At 42.3% G+C, this 16,108-nt stretch overlaps 1 long non-coding RNA gene and 1 pseudogene across 1 annotated transcript; both read right to left on the bottom strand.

Annotated features, from left to right (window-relative positions):
- Nucleotides 1–814: 814 nt before the first annotated feature.
- Nucleotides 815–12,197, bottom strand: LOC110526885 (annotated as a pseudogene).
- Nucleotides 12,198–12,243: 46 nt separating this feature from the next.
- On the bottom strand, nt 12,244–16,092 carry LOC110525750. The gene is made up of 4 exons (XR_005052062.1): nt 15,898–16,092; nt 13,028–13,236; nt 12,434–12,948; nt 12,244–12,344 (listed from the first exon to the last, which is right to left on the bottom strand). It is a non-coding gene; the product is annotated as an uncharacterized LOC110525750 (long non-coding RNA).
- Nucleotides 16,093–16,108: the final 16 nt, after the last annotated feature.

Genomic DNA, 16,108 nt, shown 5'->3' with positions numbered 1-16,108 from the left:
CCCTCCCCTTCTTTCAAATCAGTTGTGTTTCGCTTTCAGGAATGTTTTTAAAAAGTCTGGGCCATCAGTGACAACAGTGTACGACACCAAAAGACAGAACGCCAGCTTTGTATTTCTAAATAAGCTACACATGACATGGCTATAAAGTAAAGTTTAAAACAAAATTAATTCCAAAACCATTGACCGTATTAAAGCAGATCTGTCAAATGCTAACAAATGTAATACATGTTTTTATGCAATTACTGTCTAATAAAGTCAACATGAATTGAACAAATTGACCAGTGTCATAGCAGCATGAATCAAATGGTAGAATACTTCAAGTAGGCACATAGGCTACACTAAACTGTTTGATTAAATATATATATATATATATATATATATATATATATATATATATATATATATATATATATATATATATAAATATATATATATATATATATATATATATATATATATTTTTTTTTTAAATCATTCTCCATTGGCCAAACGAATGGTGCATTTTTTCCCAGTACAATTTCCTACCTCTATATTGTCATTTGTGGAACTCCAGCCCCATTTAAAGTTTTCCCGTCTCACATCACATTCAATGACAGCCAGTACGAGCAAAACATAAAAAATAAAACATTAAAACCCAGTTAAAACCCACTTCCTTATCTCAAGATTGTTCACACAACAGAGCAGTAAATATACATGCTAACCCTGAGCTTACTGTTGTACTGTATACCTAATACATTACATTACTTTTGTAATCATTTCACTTCTGAAATGAAACCCATCACCCCTTAGTTTATTCTCTGACACGGAGGGGTCTGTGCGTGTAGGTTTAATATAAGGGGTATATTTAAATTTTAGTCAGTTAGCAGACGCTCTTATCCAGAGCGACTTACAGTTAGTGCATTCATCTTAAGATAGCTAGGTGGGACAATCACATATCACAGGCATAGAATGTACATTTTTTCTCAAGTAAATAAATCAGTAGTCAGAGCTAGAACGGGAGGTGGCAGAATGGAGTTCTCAGGTTGGGGTGTAGGATTTGAGCATAGCCTGAAGGTCGGGAGGGGCAGTTCCTCTTGCTGTTCCATAGGTAAGCACCATGGTCTTGAAGTGGATTTGAGCTTTGAGTGGAAGCCAGTGGAGTGTACGAAGGACTGGGGTGACAATAGAGAACTTGGGAAGGTTGAAAACCAGGTGCGCTGCAGTGTTCTGGATAAGTTGCAGGGGTTTGATGGCACAAGCGGGGTTTTCAACCTAGAACCAAGCCCTGGGGAACACCAGTAGTGAGAGTACGTGGTGCAGACACAGATCCTCTCCACGTCACCTGGTAGGAGCGGCCTGCCAGGTAGGATGCAATCCAAGAATGTGTATAGACGCCCAGCCCTGAGAGGGTTGAGAGGAGGATATGATGGTTCAGTGTCAAAGGCAGCGGATAGATCTAGGAGGATGAGAACAAAGGAGAGATAGTCAGCGTTGGTAGTGCGGAGAGCCTCCGCCACACAAAGAAGAGCAGTCTCGGTTGAGTGACTTGTCTTAAAGCCTGACCTGTTAGGGTCAACAAGATTGTTCTTAGAGAAATAACGAGAAAATTGATGAGAGACAGCATGCTGAAGTGTTTTGGAATGAAAAGAAAGAAGGGATACAGGTCTATAGTTTTTGACGTCAGATGAGTCGAGTGTTGGTTTCTTGAGGTGGGGAGCGACTTGGGCCATTTTGAAGTCAGAGGGGACTCAGCCAGTAGTCAGGGATGAGTTGATGATGGATGTGAGGCACAGGAGAAGATCTCCAGAGATGGTCTGGAGAAGGGAGGAGGGGATGGTGTCGAGTGTGCCGGTTGTTCTGTGGCCAGACCTTACTAGTCGCAGGATGTCATAGAGAGGATAGAGGAGGGAGTGAAAGGATGATAGGTCCTCCTGAAGTTTAGTTTTCCTCAATTTTCGTTCAGCTGCCCGTAGCCCTGTTCTGTAAGCTCGCAATGCATCACTCAGGCCACGGAGCAGGAGAGGAGGGCCAAGCCAGCTGGGAGGAAAGGGGGACAGTGCAAGTCATAGGATGCGGAAAGGGAGGAGAGTAGGGTTGAAGAGGCAGAATCAGGAGACAGGAGGAATACGGATTTACCAGAAGGGTTAGGTAGACCAGGTGACATTTACAGGTGCAAACGCCCAGGTGTCAGGGTGTCCTATGTGCATCAGGTCTGAGTAGGGGGAGGAACTCCACTGGAAGGCAGGTACCTGGTCCCAAGTGGGTCCACTCGCTGCCAGGAAGTCAAACTCACGCCACAGCCCGTAGGACGTCACCTACACACACTCAAAGGTACACTCACAGCCAATTAGTGACACCTACAAGAAGCAGCTCACCTAACTCATACCTAGAGAAAAAGAAAGTAGAAGTGGAGGATGGCCTTACCTTCATATCCGTTCCTCCATGTGGTCTCTGCTTCAGCGCCCCGAAGGGATACGTTCCGTTAGCCGGGTTCAGGTCGGACCGGGCTGAGATGGTGTTCTCTCCATTAGCAGGCGGGTCACAGCCCTCACACCAAGACAACGGGTCATTCTTAAAGTTATTATACCTACAGAAAAAGAGTGGGGTAGGGAAGGGATATTCATACATAGGCTATAAATGCACAGTGCATTCGGAAAGTATTCAGACCACTTGACTTTTCCACATTTTGTTACGTTACAGACTTATTCTAAAATGGATTCTATATTTTTTCCACCTACACACAATACCCCATAATGACAAAGCGAAAACAGGTTTTTATAAATGTATACACATTTATTTAAAAAATATATATCACATTTACATAAGTATTCAGACTCTTCGCTATGAGACTCGAAATTGAGCTCAGGTGCATCCTCTTTCCATTGATCATCCTTGAGATGTTTCTACAACTTTATTGGAGTCCACCTGTGGTAAATTCAATTTATTGAACATGATTTGTAACGACACACACCTGTTTATATAAGGTCCCACAGTTGACATTGCATGTCGGGAGCAAAAACACTTTTTTGCTTTGTCATTTTGGGGTAATGTGTGTAGATTGATAAGAGGAAAAAAACGATGAATCAATTTTAGAATAAGGCTGTAACGGAAAAACAAAATGTGGAAAAAGTCAAGGGGTCTGAAAACTTTCTGAATACAGCTGTAGGTAAGAATACAGCTGCAGGTAAGAATACAGCTGTAGGTAAGGATACAGCTATAGGTAAGGATACAGCTGTAGGTAAGGATACAGCTGTAGGTAAGGATACAGTTATAGGTAAGAATACAGCTGTAGGTAAGAATACAGCTGTAGGTAAGGATACAGCTGTAGGTAAGGATACAGCTGTAGGTAAGGATACAGCTGTAGGTAAGAATACAGCTGTAGGTAAGGATACAGCTATAGGTAAGGATACAGCTGTAGGTAAGGATACAGCTGTAGGTAAGGATACAGTTATAGGTAAGAATACAGCTGTAGGTAAGAATACAGCTGTAGGTAAGAATACAGCTGTAGGTAAGGATACAGCTATAGGTAAGGATACAGCTGTAGGTAAGGATACAGCTGTAGGTAAGGATACAGTTATAGGTAAGAATACAGCTGTAGGTAAGAATACAGCTGTAGGTAAGGATACAGCTGTAGGTAAGGATACAGCTGTAGGTAAGGATACAGCTGTAGGTAAGAATACAGCTGTAGGTAAGGATACAGCTATAGGTAAGGATACAGCTGTAGGTAAGGATACAGCTGTAGGTAAGGATACAGTTATAGGTAAGAATACAGCTGTAGGTAAGAATACAGCTGTAGGTAAGAATACAGCTGTAGGTAAGGATACAGCTATAGGTAAGGATACAGCTGTAGGTAAGGATACAGCTGTAGGTAAGGATACAGTTATAGGTAAGAATACAGCTGTAGGTAAGAATACAGCTGTAGGTAAGGATACAGCTGTAGGTAAGGATACAGCTGTAGGTAAGGATACAGCTGTAGGTAAGAATACAGCTGTAGGTAAGAATACAGCTGTAGGTAAGGATACAGCTGTAGGTAAGAATACAGCTGTAGGTAAGGATACAGCTGTAGGTAAGAATACAGCTGTAGGTAAGGATACTCGTGTATATAGGCCTAAATGCAGGTCTGCCCCTCTCCCTCCTGTGACATCTGGTGTAGAATCCTCTGACTGGAAGTGGGTACCTCATGAGGCGGACCATGGAGTCCATGTCTGTGATGTGTGATTGGTTCCTTCTGAAGATCTGGGTTCGAGGGTTCATGTCCAGAGAGAACCATGGACCAAACTGTTTAACCAGTTCTCGACAGCCACTGGCATTAAACACCTCCTCATAGTACCTACACACACACACACAGTGAGAGAGTGTGTGTCACACATACACAGGTTATTTTTGTTGTTGTTGATGAGAACAAACCTGAGAGACAGACAGTCACCACCTATTAATAATATAGTCATTACTAGTGTGTGGTAGTTATATATTTGTTGTTATTGGTACTTACGGGATATTATAACTGGATCAGTAACCTTTCTGCAGCAACTCCTGGGTTTTATCAGAGTGAACAACCAGCCCACTACAGAACAGAACCACACACACACACACTTATTGCTGTTATTGATAAATAGCCCACTCACCACAGCAGGAAGAACACACAAAACCTTTCTCCAATGTGTGTGTGTGCTTGGGTTGTCGCGATACCAGGATCGCAGTACTACGATACCGGATTTTCTTTTGGCAAAACAAATGTTACTTTATGGTCCTTTAAAACCCTACTTTATGTAAAAATATATGCGTGATATAGCTTGCAAAATAAGCAAATATGACTGTGGATAACAACATGGGGACTGTTTTCATCAAGAAATGAATTAAGTTTTTGTTTCTTTTCATTCCTAGTACCTTAACACTGGTATCGTGACCACCCGTGTGTGTGTTGACTCTTACGGGAGCTGCTCCAGTACAGTAAACAGCTGCTCCTTGGTCTCTGTCATCCCCGGAGTGAAATGCCTGTATTCCACTATCATCCACTGGTTATTATACCTAACACACGCACAGATACATACAAGTGACGGAATGCATTGATTCCAAAGGTAGACATTCTACGTGGTCTGGGGGTCTGTATTGAGGCCATTTGTGATGATTGATGAGACACTAGTTAGTATTTTAGGTTCCACTGTAACTCCCCTCTGGTGAGTAACATAGGCTGTTAACCGACAGACTATATATAGATATGCTAGAGATTGGCTAGAGAAGTAAAACATCTCAGAGACTGAGATAAGCTGTAGAAGACAGATTAAATAGCCCTAACTCTAACCCTACAAATCAATATTAGTAACCTTTGATTTCTGGGGACTTTGGCCTGAGTCGGCGTCACTGATAAGTCCCACGCCTTCCTTCCCAGCAGAGTTGGGGTCAATTCGAATGTAGGAATTGAATTCAATATATGAATTGGCCCCAACCTACGCCACAGAATGAAGAATTTGAATTGAGTTTGAATTGAAGGAAGTAGAATTTAATTAAAACCAATTAAACTCAGACGTGAAACATGAAAGGCTCATTCATTTGACATATGCCACTTATTCATGCAAAGAATACACAATTTAAAATATTAGTTTGATTATAACTCAAAGATGTCAAACAATATTTTTCTTTGTCGTGAGATGTTTTTTTTCTTCAAAAATATAAAAACATTAAGGGAATTATGATTATTATAGATAACCCACAACACAATCTTAGAATATTTCCAGACCAGTGTAATTATTTAAAATAGTTTTAGGAGAATGAGTTTTAAAAATTAAATGTTTCAACCTTATGCTACATGGTATTTGTAACCATACATTTTGTTAAAATTAACATTACTATTGTCACGTTCTGACCATAGTTCTTTTGCGTTTTCTTTGTTTTAGTGCTGGTCAGGACGTGAGCTGAGTGGGCATTCTATGTTGTGTGTCTAGTTTTCCCATTTCTATGTTTGGCCTGATATGGTTCTCAATCAGAGGCAGATGTTAGTCATTTGTCTCTGATTGGGAACCATATTTAGGTAGCCTGTTTTGTGTTGGGTTTTGTGGGTGGTTGTCTTCTGTCTTTGTGTCTATGCACCAGATAGGACTGTTTCGGTATGTTGTAGTGTTCACGTTTATGGTCTTTATTAAACATGTTGAACTCTAACCACGCTGCATTTTCTTCCTCCTCTCCTGCAACGGAAGAAAACCGTTACAACCATGATGTGTAGAATAAATAAGCTATTTTCATTTCATTGAATTAAATTCAAATTTAAATCAAATTCTGCTACCTTTGGGGGTGGCCAATTTCAAGAATTGAATTGGATACGAAGAGAAATTTGCAACTCAGTAAAGAATTGACTTAACTCTGCTCCCCCCCCCAAAAAAAATCTCACTCAGGTCACCTGACCACTCGTGATGTTATTTTTACTTTACTTAATTATTTAAAGGGATAGTTCCGTTCACTCTTCATCTCCTAGTGTCCTTTAAATGGACAGTTAAATATCTTGTTGAGGGTTTGTTTTCTGAACTGACAGGACTGGCGAGATAGGCATAGACATCCATAGGTCAATGAGAGTCTACAGGAAGAAAAAGAAAATGTTGCCCAGATTGCCTGCAGAGAGACATGTCTACCTGTTGTGTTTGCTGAAAATCTCTGCCCACTCCTTGCCGGATGCAGCCAGCGTATTGGCTACGATGTTCCTCAGCCACTCCATCACTGCTCCGGTTGGTTGAACAAATTTCCAGAGGGCGGGGTTACTGTTGTCGATGCTTGTCTCCAAGGTAACCTGTGGAGGGACATCTTTAAAAAATAAATACTACACACACACATATACTTTGTACACACATATTACACAGAGCTATCACTAGCCCGGTGCTAAGGATGTAGAAATCATCTCCAGAGAAAATGGACCCTGGGTAGGAGAAGGCCTGGGTTCCGCCAGGGATCGGATCACTGTCTGAGAACAGAACACAGAAATCAAACTCAGAACCATAAAATATAGAACTCTGAACCACATAACTCATGGTTGGCCTTTCCCAGTGTTCACAAGCAGAGTTTCCAGGAGTGCTTCATTAAGAGTGTGTATGTTATGGGGGAAAGGGGGGACATTAGGAGACACTGTAGGCAAAGTTAACTTATCCTTATGAGAGTTCTAGGGGTCAAAGGTTACCTGTAGGAGAGACACGGTAGGCGAACTGGTACTTCTTTAGGATGCGCAGCATGGCCTGGTAAATGTTCCAGATATCATGAGACACCAGCAGATCCTTGTTGCCAGGCAATATCTTGATGAGGGCGGAGCAGGAGTCAGAGCCCAGTGTCCGTGATTGGCTAGATTTGTTTAGGTCCCCCTCAAGATCCACCAGGCCTCCTCCCATCTGGAAAAGTCTGAATAGCCCACAGAGACATGTGACAGCATGGGCAGTGCCATTGAGGCCATCTCCATTTTGAAGTAGTACATTTTCTTATTTGTTACGATTGGCTGATCGCTCCTGATGACCTGGTTGCACATGACTCCAGCAGCGTCACCAGGAGGGATCAGCCAATGAAGTTGGAAGTCCCACTAAGTTGACTACATTAAAATGGCGGAAGCTCTCAATAGCTCTGGCCCTGCTAAAATGGCCATTTGGCCACTAGATGCCTCTATCATTCTCTATGGGATAGCCACAGAAGAATAGAGGTTTTGGTCATAGCTGTATAGCAAGGTGCACTTGATTTAGCTCACCCTAAAACAAATCCCCATTGGAACCCCTCACATTATTCCTGAGATGGGTACTCTTGGTGATTAAAATCAGGGGTGCTTACAGAAACTCACTGCTGCGCTGATCTCATAGAGAATGATAGAGGACTCTTCTTTGTATCTGTCCAATTATGCCGTCTGTGAGTGGACGGGCAGGACCATTGAGGCCATTTCCATTTTGAAGTAGTCAATTTTCTTCTTCTACTACTTCTATGAGTTGGTAAACAAACTGAAAGGGTGCATGCCACTTGCAGTGTGTTGTTTGAACAGATAAAGCTAAGATTGGCGATTTACTGCCACCTGCAGTTATGGAATGTTTGCTCACAAGTATTATTCATTGGCTGACCCCTCCTGATGACCTGGATGGAATTATGTGATGGAATTAAGTCCCACCCAGTTGACTACTTCAAAATAGTTTAAGTCCTGAATGGCGCTGCCCATGCTAAAATGGCTTTTGGGCACTAGAGTCCTTTATCATTTTCTATGGGGGAACTCTAACCCATCAGAGGTCACAGACCACACTTACAGGAAGCCGAAGGGGTTGAGAGTGAAAGGGCCTCTGGGAAATGACAGCTGATCATTGTAGCCATCTTTCAGACCTTTCAGCTGCAGCAACACCAACCACTCCTAAACGAGAGAAAGTCTAAATACAAAACGTCCTCTACTAAGGCGTTCTTATTAGTTCCCAAGTGTGTACTGAATGATCCACTCTAGTAAGTTATTTACTGTTTAGACACAGAGAAAAAGGAGTAGATACTTGGTGATTTAGCACATTGGCTGACACAGACTCAGAAAATACCTGGTGCCAGTAGGGACAGTGTGGATGCTCCTCTATCTGCTGTCTGACCCACTGCAGGTTGGTGGTGATGTAATCCTTCAGTCTGTGACAGAATCCTGACTCAAATGTAAATGGACTGCAGTACCCCATAAGTGTGTTCATCCAGTGCTTATAGATCAGCTATGACACAAACACACAAATAGATGAACTATAGATTTGGGTCGTGTTCCCCTGTTCAGATGTTGCATGGATCAACCAATGGTTGCTGTGTCATCGATTGTGCCGTTGGGCAGCAGACTGCTCTAATGTTTGTAAGATCTGGCATTTGTCAGCAATGTCAACAATGTCTGAGCAAGGGAACATGACCTTAGACCCCACTACCCCAGCAGGGTTAGGGTGACTGTCTCTCTACCTTACCTCAGAGCTGACTGCAGCTTCAACGGCCCCGGCAGCGTACACTTGGATGCTATCATTATAGCGCCCGCTAGTGGTCACTTCCAGATATGACCAGCTGAGGGAGAGAACACTTAGTGAATAAACGTACAAATGTATTTGGGTAAGGAGTTTTACCCTGATCACAACCTGACTTGCTAGGAAAGTCTTTGGGTGTCTACTCCAGCGGTTCCCAAACTAAGGGTATGAAAATGGGGTCGCAGACAAATTTCCACCCCCCAAAAATTGTATATATCTTCTGTGTATCTCAAAATCATTGTAATGTGGTTAACCTTTCAAAATGTAAAATAACATTTTTGAAATCTAAAAGATTAAATTCAACTAGAGAATGCCCTTAAGATCGTAGGAAAAGGCCGCACTTAAACGTTGCACTTGAATTGGAACGATACAAGTGCAACAGTCAACTGCGGCCTTTGTGATCTTGAGTTTAGAAGACAATCAGAAATACTGTTAGAATGTTTTTCAATTGACTGCTATAGCCCCAAATAAAAAAGTAAACATTGGCTGTTAATTACATACTTTTTTTCACATGGTTAAAAAAGTGATCAGATGAAGCAGATGCTAAGCTACAGGAATGTTTTGCTAGCACAGACTGGAATATGTTCCGGGATTCTTCCGATGGCATTGAGGAGTACACCACATCAGTCACTGGCTTCATCAATAAGTGCATCGATGACGTTGTCCCCACAGTGACTGTACGTACATACCCCAACCAGAAGCCTTGGATTACAGGCAACATCTGAGCTGAGCTAAAGGGTAGAGCTGCCGCTTTCAAGGAGTGGGACTCTTCAGCTTATAAAAAAATCCTGCTATGCCCTCTGACGAACCATCAAACAGGCAAAGCGTCAATACAGGACTAAGATCGAATCGTACTACACCGGCTCTGACGCTAGTCGGATGTGGCTACAAAGACTACAAAGGGAAGCACAGCAGAGAGCTGCCCAGTGACACGAGCCTACCAGACGAGCTAAATGACTTATATGCTCGCTTCGAGGCAAGTAACACTGAAACATGCATGAGAGCATCAGCTGTTCCGGACAACTGTGTGAACACGATCTCCGCGGCCGATGTGAGTAAGACCTTTAAACAGGGCAACATTCACAAGTCCGCAGGGCAAGACTGATTACCAGGACATGTACACCGAGCACGCGCTGACCAACTGACAGGTGGCTCACATCAACACCATTATCCCATAAACCCTAGACTCATTGCAATTTGCATACCGCCCCAACAGATCCACAGATGATGCAATCTCTATTGCACTCCACACTACCCTTTCACACCTGGACAAAAGGAACACCTATGCGAGAATGCTATTCATTGACTACAGCTCAGTGTTCAACACCATGGTGCCCTCACAGATCATCACTAAGCTAAGGACCCTGGGACTAAACACCTCCCTCTGAGACTGGATCCTGGACTTCCTGACGGGCCGCCCCCAGGTGATAAGGGTAGGTAACAACACATCCGCCACGCTGATCCTCAACACGGGGGCCCCTCAGGGGTGCGTGCTCCGTCCCCTCCTGTACTCCCTGTTCACTCATGACTGCACGGCCAGGCACGACTTCAACACCATCATTCATTTTGCCGATGACACAACAGTGGTAGGCCTGATCACTAACAACGACGAGACAGCATATAGGGAGGAGGTCAGAGACCTGGCCGTGTGGTGCCAGGACAACAACCTCTCCCTCAACCTATACAAGACTAAGGAGATGATTGTGGACTACAGGAAAAGGAGGACCGAACACGCACCCATTCTCATCGACGGGGCTGTAGTGAAGCAGGTTGATAGCTTCAAGTTCCTTGGTGTCCATATCACCAACAAACTAACTATGGTCCAAGCACACCAAGACAGTCGTGAAGAGGGCACGACAAAACCTATTCCCCATCAGGAGACTAAAAAGATTTGGCATGGGTCCTCAGATCCTCAAAAGGTTCTACAGCTGCACCATCGAGAGCATCCTGACTGGTTGCATCACTGCCTCATATGGCAACTGCTCGGCCTTCGACCTCAAGGCACTACAAAGGGTAGTGCGTACGGCCCAGTACATCACTGGGGCCAAGCTTCCTGCCATCCAGGACCTCTATACCAGACGGTGTCAGAGGAAGGCCTTAAAAATGGTCAAAGATACCAGCCACACTAGTCATAGACTGTTCTCTCTGCTACCGGAACGCCAAGTCATACCGGAACGCCAAGTCTAGGTCCAAGAGGCTTCTAAACAGCTTCTACCCCCAAGCCATAAGACTACTGAACATCTAATCAAATGGTTGCATCCCCCCCCCCCCCCCCCCCCCACACTCTTTTACGTTGCTGCTACTCTCTGTTATTATCTATGCATAAGTCACTTTAATATCCTACATGTATAAATTACCTCAATTACCTCAACTAACCGGTGCCCCCGCACATTGACTCTGTACCGGTACCCCCTGTATATAGCCTCGCTATTGTTATTTTACTACTGGTCTTTACATTTTTGTTACTTTTATTTCTTATTTTTCTTTAGATATTTTTCTTAAAAATACATTGATAGTCAAGGGCTTGTAAGTAAGCATTTCACTGTAAGGTCTACCTACACCTGTATTCGGCTCATGTGATTTGATTTGATACAGTATATGTGTTACATCCTGACCTTAGTTCCTTTTTTATGTCTCTGTTTTAGTTTGGTCAGGGCGTGAGTTGGGGTGGGAATTCTATGTTTTTGTTCTATGTTTTCTATTTCTATGTGTTTGGCCTGGTATGGTTCTCAATCAGAGGCAGCTGGCAATCGTCTCTGATTGAGAACCATACTTAGGCAGCCTGTTTTCCCACTATGGGTGTGGGTAGTTATTTTCTGTTTAGTGTTTTTGTTGCACCTTGCAGAACTGTTTGTTTGTTTGAGTATTCATCTTAATTAAAATTATTATGAATACGTACCACGCTGCACTTTGGTCCTCTTCTACAGGCGACAATCGTTACAATATGTGCGTGTATGTACAGTACATACCATGCTTTGTGAAGAAGTCTCGGAGCTCCTCTTCTGTGCAGGTTTAGGGCAGGTTCCTTGTGAAGAGTCTTCCTGTCTTCTTCATCTTCTTTCAGCTCCCTGGTGAATCTCCCTTTCTCCCACTTCTCCACCTGCCCGTCACACTTGTCCGAAACACCTCAATATAGAGCAACCTTTCGGACAAACACAAACAGTACATAACTTTTTATTCTCAGTGAGGATTACGAACGTGCGCACACACACACACACACACAGTCTGATTCTCACCCATGTAATCTTTGTTCTTCTTCAGAGACTTTTTCACCTCCTCTTCTGAGCGCAGATCCACATACATATACTCAGTTTTGTTGCCGGTGGCATTCTTGATGATTCGAATGGCTGCAGGCTTCAGAGTAGTCATGAACTCTCGCACTTGTTGCTGTTTATATCACATAAACAACCAAAGATGTCACACATAAATAAACCTTTCCCCACCTCTGAACTCCACATCAAGCCACACACACTCACCTCTTTGACGTTGAAGGGACATTCTCGCAGTTTCACTGTGAATTCAGTCTATGGGGCACAGAGAGATAGGGACACACACACACATTACCAAAGGGGATATGGCAATGAAAACCCTCAACCCTAATTTCACTGTCAGAATGATACACAATATGCCATTTTAAGTGCTATCCTCCATCAGTTCATTGGAGGTAGGATTTCAGTTTAAATCTACAGTCCCAAGGTTTGTGGATCAAGGGTGCAGGTCAAATGCTATGTGTTAAAGGTTAGGCATTTGCCAAACCTCCTGCTGTTTGACAGGCTTGCTAGGTTAGCCCTGGCTTTTATCCAGTGAAGGGACTGGTGCTTTGGCCCTCTGGATACCATCTCTATCCCCACTCTCATAGGCACTGTCTGTCTGCTGCATAGGGGCAGGTTCATCTTCCTCATCATCATCTTCATCCTCCGCAGCACCCCGTCTCTGTGCCACAGGTACTCCATATCAGACAGGCCAGACTTCAGAGCCTCTTTATTAGCACCTGACAATGAAAACACACTGTTTACACACACACATTTACCAGCATCTGTCAAACAAAGGGTCTATGTAGGCATGTGTACCTAACCTGGTCTTCTTCCTCATCTTACTCCTCATCCTTCGTCTTCTCGTCTGACTCAAAGTTGAGGTAATCAAGCTTCTTCTTCTGACTCCTCAACTGGCCAGTCTCGGGGGCTGCTGATTGGAGCAGAGAGTCATTGGCCCAGGTAGGCAACTGGCTGCGGTTATGATGCACCAACACAAACTCCTGGAAAGCCTCGTCACCCTCCAGCTAACACATACACACACAAGATAAAACAGAAACAAGATTAAACAGAACATCAATGTCAAGGAAGACAACACTGTGCATTTGAGCCATCTTACACTCCATCCATATGTATCCGCCAGGCAGATATGGAGAGGACCATGGCGTGATCTGTCAGGCAAGTGAATCACAATTAATTAAATGTTGGTATATAATCTGTGGTTGGCTATCTATCCATCTAACTAGTACAAAGAAGTCTGGATGGCTAACTGTCTCAACGTTACTTTGGACGTGTCCACAAATCTTTTATTGAAATGCTTCAGTGACTTGTCCGCATCTTCTTCAGTTTTGAAGCACACAAATCAGAATTTGTGAACTTGCCATCCTTAATAAACTTCATGCTGCAGTGTTTCAACGTTCTGATTGGCCAAAGTGATCAAGCCTCTGACGGGCCTCCGCAGTGCACACCAATGACGTACATTATAAAAACCCTGTTTTGCTGATGCTATGTATTGGCCATTGAGAGGCTTTGAAGCCACCGGTCGGCCATATTGGCACTCCCTAGAAGGAGCAGTCCTCCATAGGAATGAATAGATTGGAGTGAATCTATTGTGGCACAAAATAAAAATTAAATGATGTCATCATTTCCTCAAAGTTTGTACTGACCAATGAGGTATATAAACCCTGGATTACTGATGTATTGTATTGGCAAAGATTATGGATATACTGTACTGACAATATAGTTTGTTTGTGTGTTTTTTTTAAACCAGGCAAGTCAGTTTTAAGAACAAATTCTTATTTACAATGACGGCCTTCACCGGCCAAACCTGGACAATGCTGGGCAAATTGTGTGCCACCCTATGCGACTCCCAATCACGGACGGATTTGAAGCAGCCTGGATTCGAACCCTAATAATGGGAGTCGTTGTCCACAAAGAGGCACAGCGGGCTGTCTAGCTCCCGCCTATCCTTTCTTTGGATTGGTGGATACATCTCATTATTGTAATCCTTTTTTGAATATTCGATGAGGGTTAAAGATTTGTAATAATAATTGTAAGTGATGAGTAGGACTATAAGGCATAGGCAACAGATCTTGGTTGTGTTATGTTAAGCGATTGGAGTGCCCTTCGTGTTGCTGAAAGGACAGCGCCAGAATAGTGCAATGATATTAAAGTTCAACCAACTTGTGGTGCTGAAGGATAGCTCTGCCATTCGGCCAGTTCAGGAACAAACAACATAGGCCTACGACTAAGTGGTTTTTGCCTTTAGATTTCGAGAAAATTAACAACTAAGGAAGAATATATAAATTCTCCCATTGACTTGTCTAACCCCAAACACAGTCTTGGTCTGCTTCGCAAGCGTTCCTGGAAGTCTTGTGATGTTGCACCTCTTTCTATTTAGAAACTCTGTGCTTCAGCCTTCAAAAAGTCCTTACCGAAAGATGTATGTTGTGCTGTGCATTCTCATTCATAGGTTGAATTCACATCATTGGCTGTCCGTGGGAAACTGTAGGCTAAATTACGTATATTTCATGCAACGTACCATAACAAAATCTATAATCTATTGTTAAATTGGGAAAAGTCCAGCCCGAACAGGGACTTGAACCCTGGAACCTCAGATTAAAAAGCTGATGCTCTTCCACAGTTCTTCACCGATGTAAAATTAGTTTTATATTCAACATTCAACAGACATTCACGAAATTATTTAAAATGCATATAATTCTATTATCTGCAATAACCTTTTCATGGATTGTTTTAGAGACATTAAACAAAATGCTAATTATTCTAAAAGGCCCGCTTTCACAACCTTTGATTTGCATGAAAAGTAAAGTGTTGATTTGATAGAAATGCATCTAATCATAAAAAAAGGCTTTTAAATATCTTGTTCCAATAACTTTTTCAATGATTGTCATAGAACATTAAACAAAATGCTAATTGCAAAATGCTAATGATTCATTACACCGATTCTAATGCAAAACTTTCCATCAGTTGCAAAACGTGACGTAAAAAATGTTGGGTTCTTAAACGGAAGTTGTAGTTCATTTTAATTGTATGGTTTCCACTCGTTGCCATCGTTCTATAACAGCTCAATGGTTGCCATTCCAACTTGAATAGTCTACGAAGTGTTTGGCACAAGCTGCACATCTAAAAAGTTGATTATTCTGTGGTCTAGTGGAGTGAAGTCCGCAGGGTTCCTTCCAACTTTTTCCTGCTGCTTTTTTTTTTTAAGAGACACGAGTGAACTATGACATCCGTTTAAAAAACTAAACGGAGCTCAACAGCGTTTGGAGTAAATGGTTTATTTTGCTAAATGTTTTGCAACAGACGAATCGTTTGCAATATAATTGGTGTAATGACACCCCTGGCCTACTTAAACAACCTTTCATTTACATAAAAATGTGTGTTGATTTGATAGAAATACATCAAATCATTTAAAAAAAATGCATTTAAATCTCTTGTTTGCAATAACTTTTTCATGGGTTGTCATAGAAACATTAAACAAAATGCAAATTATTCTAAAAAGGTCTGGCTTACTTTTACAACCTTTTATTTGCATAAAAAAGTGTTGTTTTGAAAGAAATAGTTCAAATTATAAAGAATGCATTTCAATGTCTTATAAAATATTTTATTCGAAATGTAATAGAATCATCAAACAAAATGGAAGTGATTTTAAAAACATGTGGCCTTACTTCATAATGTTTGATTTGCATAAATAGTCGTGTTGATTTTGTCCGTGTAGAAAACATCTTGTCTGTTTGATTGAGGTCAACCATGAAAGTAATTTTACAGTCAACAGAGAAGATCCTTGACAAAGAAAATACTCCTCGCGTCACCTCCTTCTCAAAACCCATTGGACGAGAAAGCCAGAGGTCCCGTCCCTCTGACTTTCTCCTCCAATGG

This window comes from Oncorhynchus mykiss, chromosome 6, assembly GCF_013265735.2.
Source record: "Oncorhynchus mykiss isolate Arlee chromosome 6, USDA_OmykA_1.1, whole genome shotgun sequence".
Taxonomy (NCBI): Eukaryota; Metazoa; Chordata; class Actinopteri; order Salmoniformes; family Salmonidae; genus Oncorhynchus; species Oncorhynchus mykiss.
The sequence above is the reverse complement of the archived record's forward strand: the minus strand, read 5'-3'. Positions and strand labels throughout refer to the sequence as shown.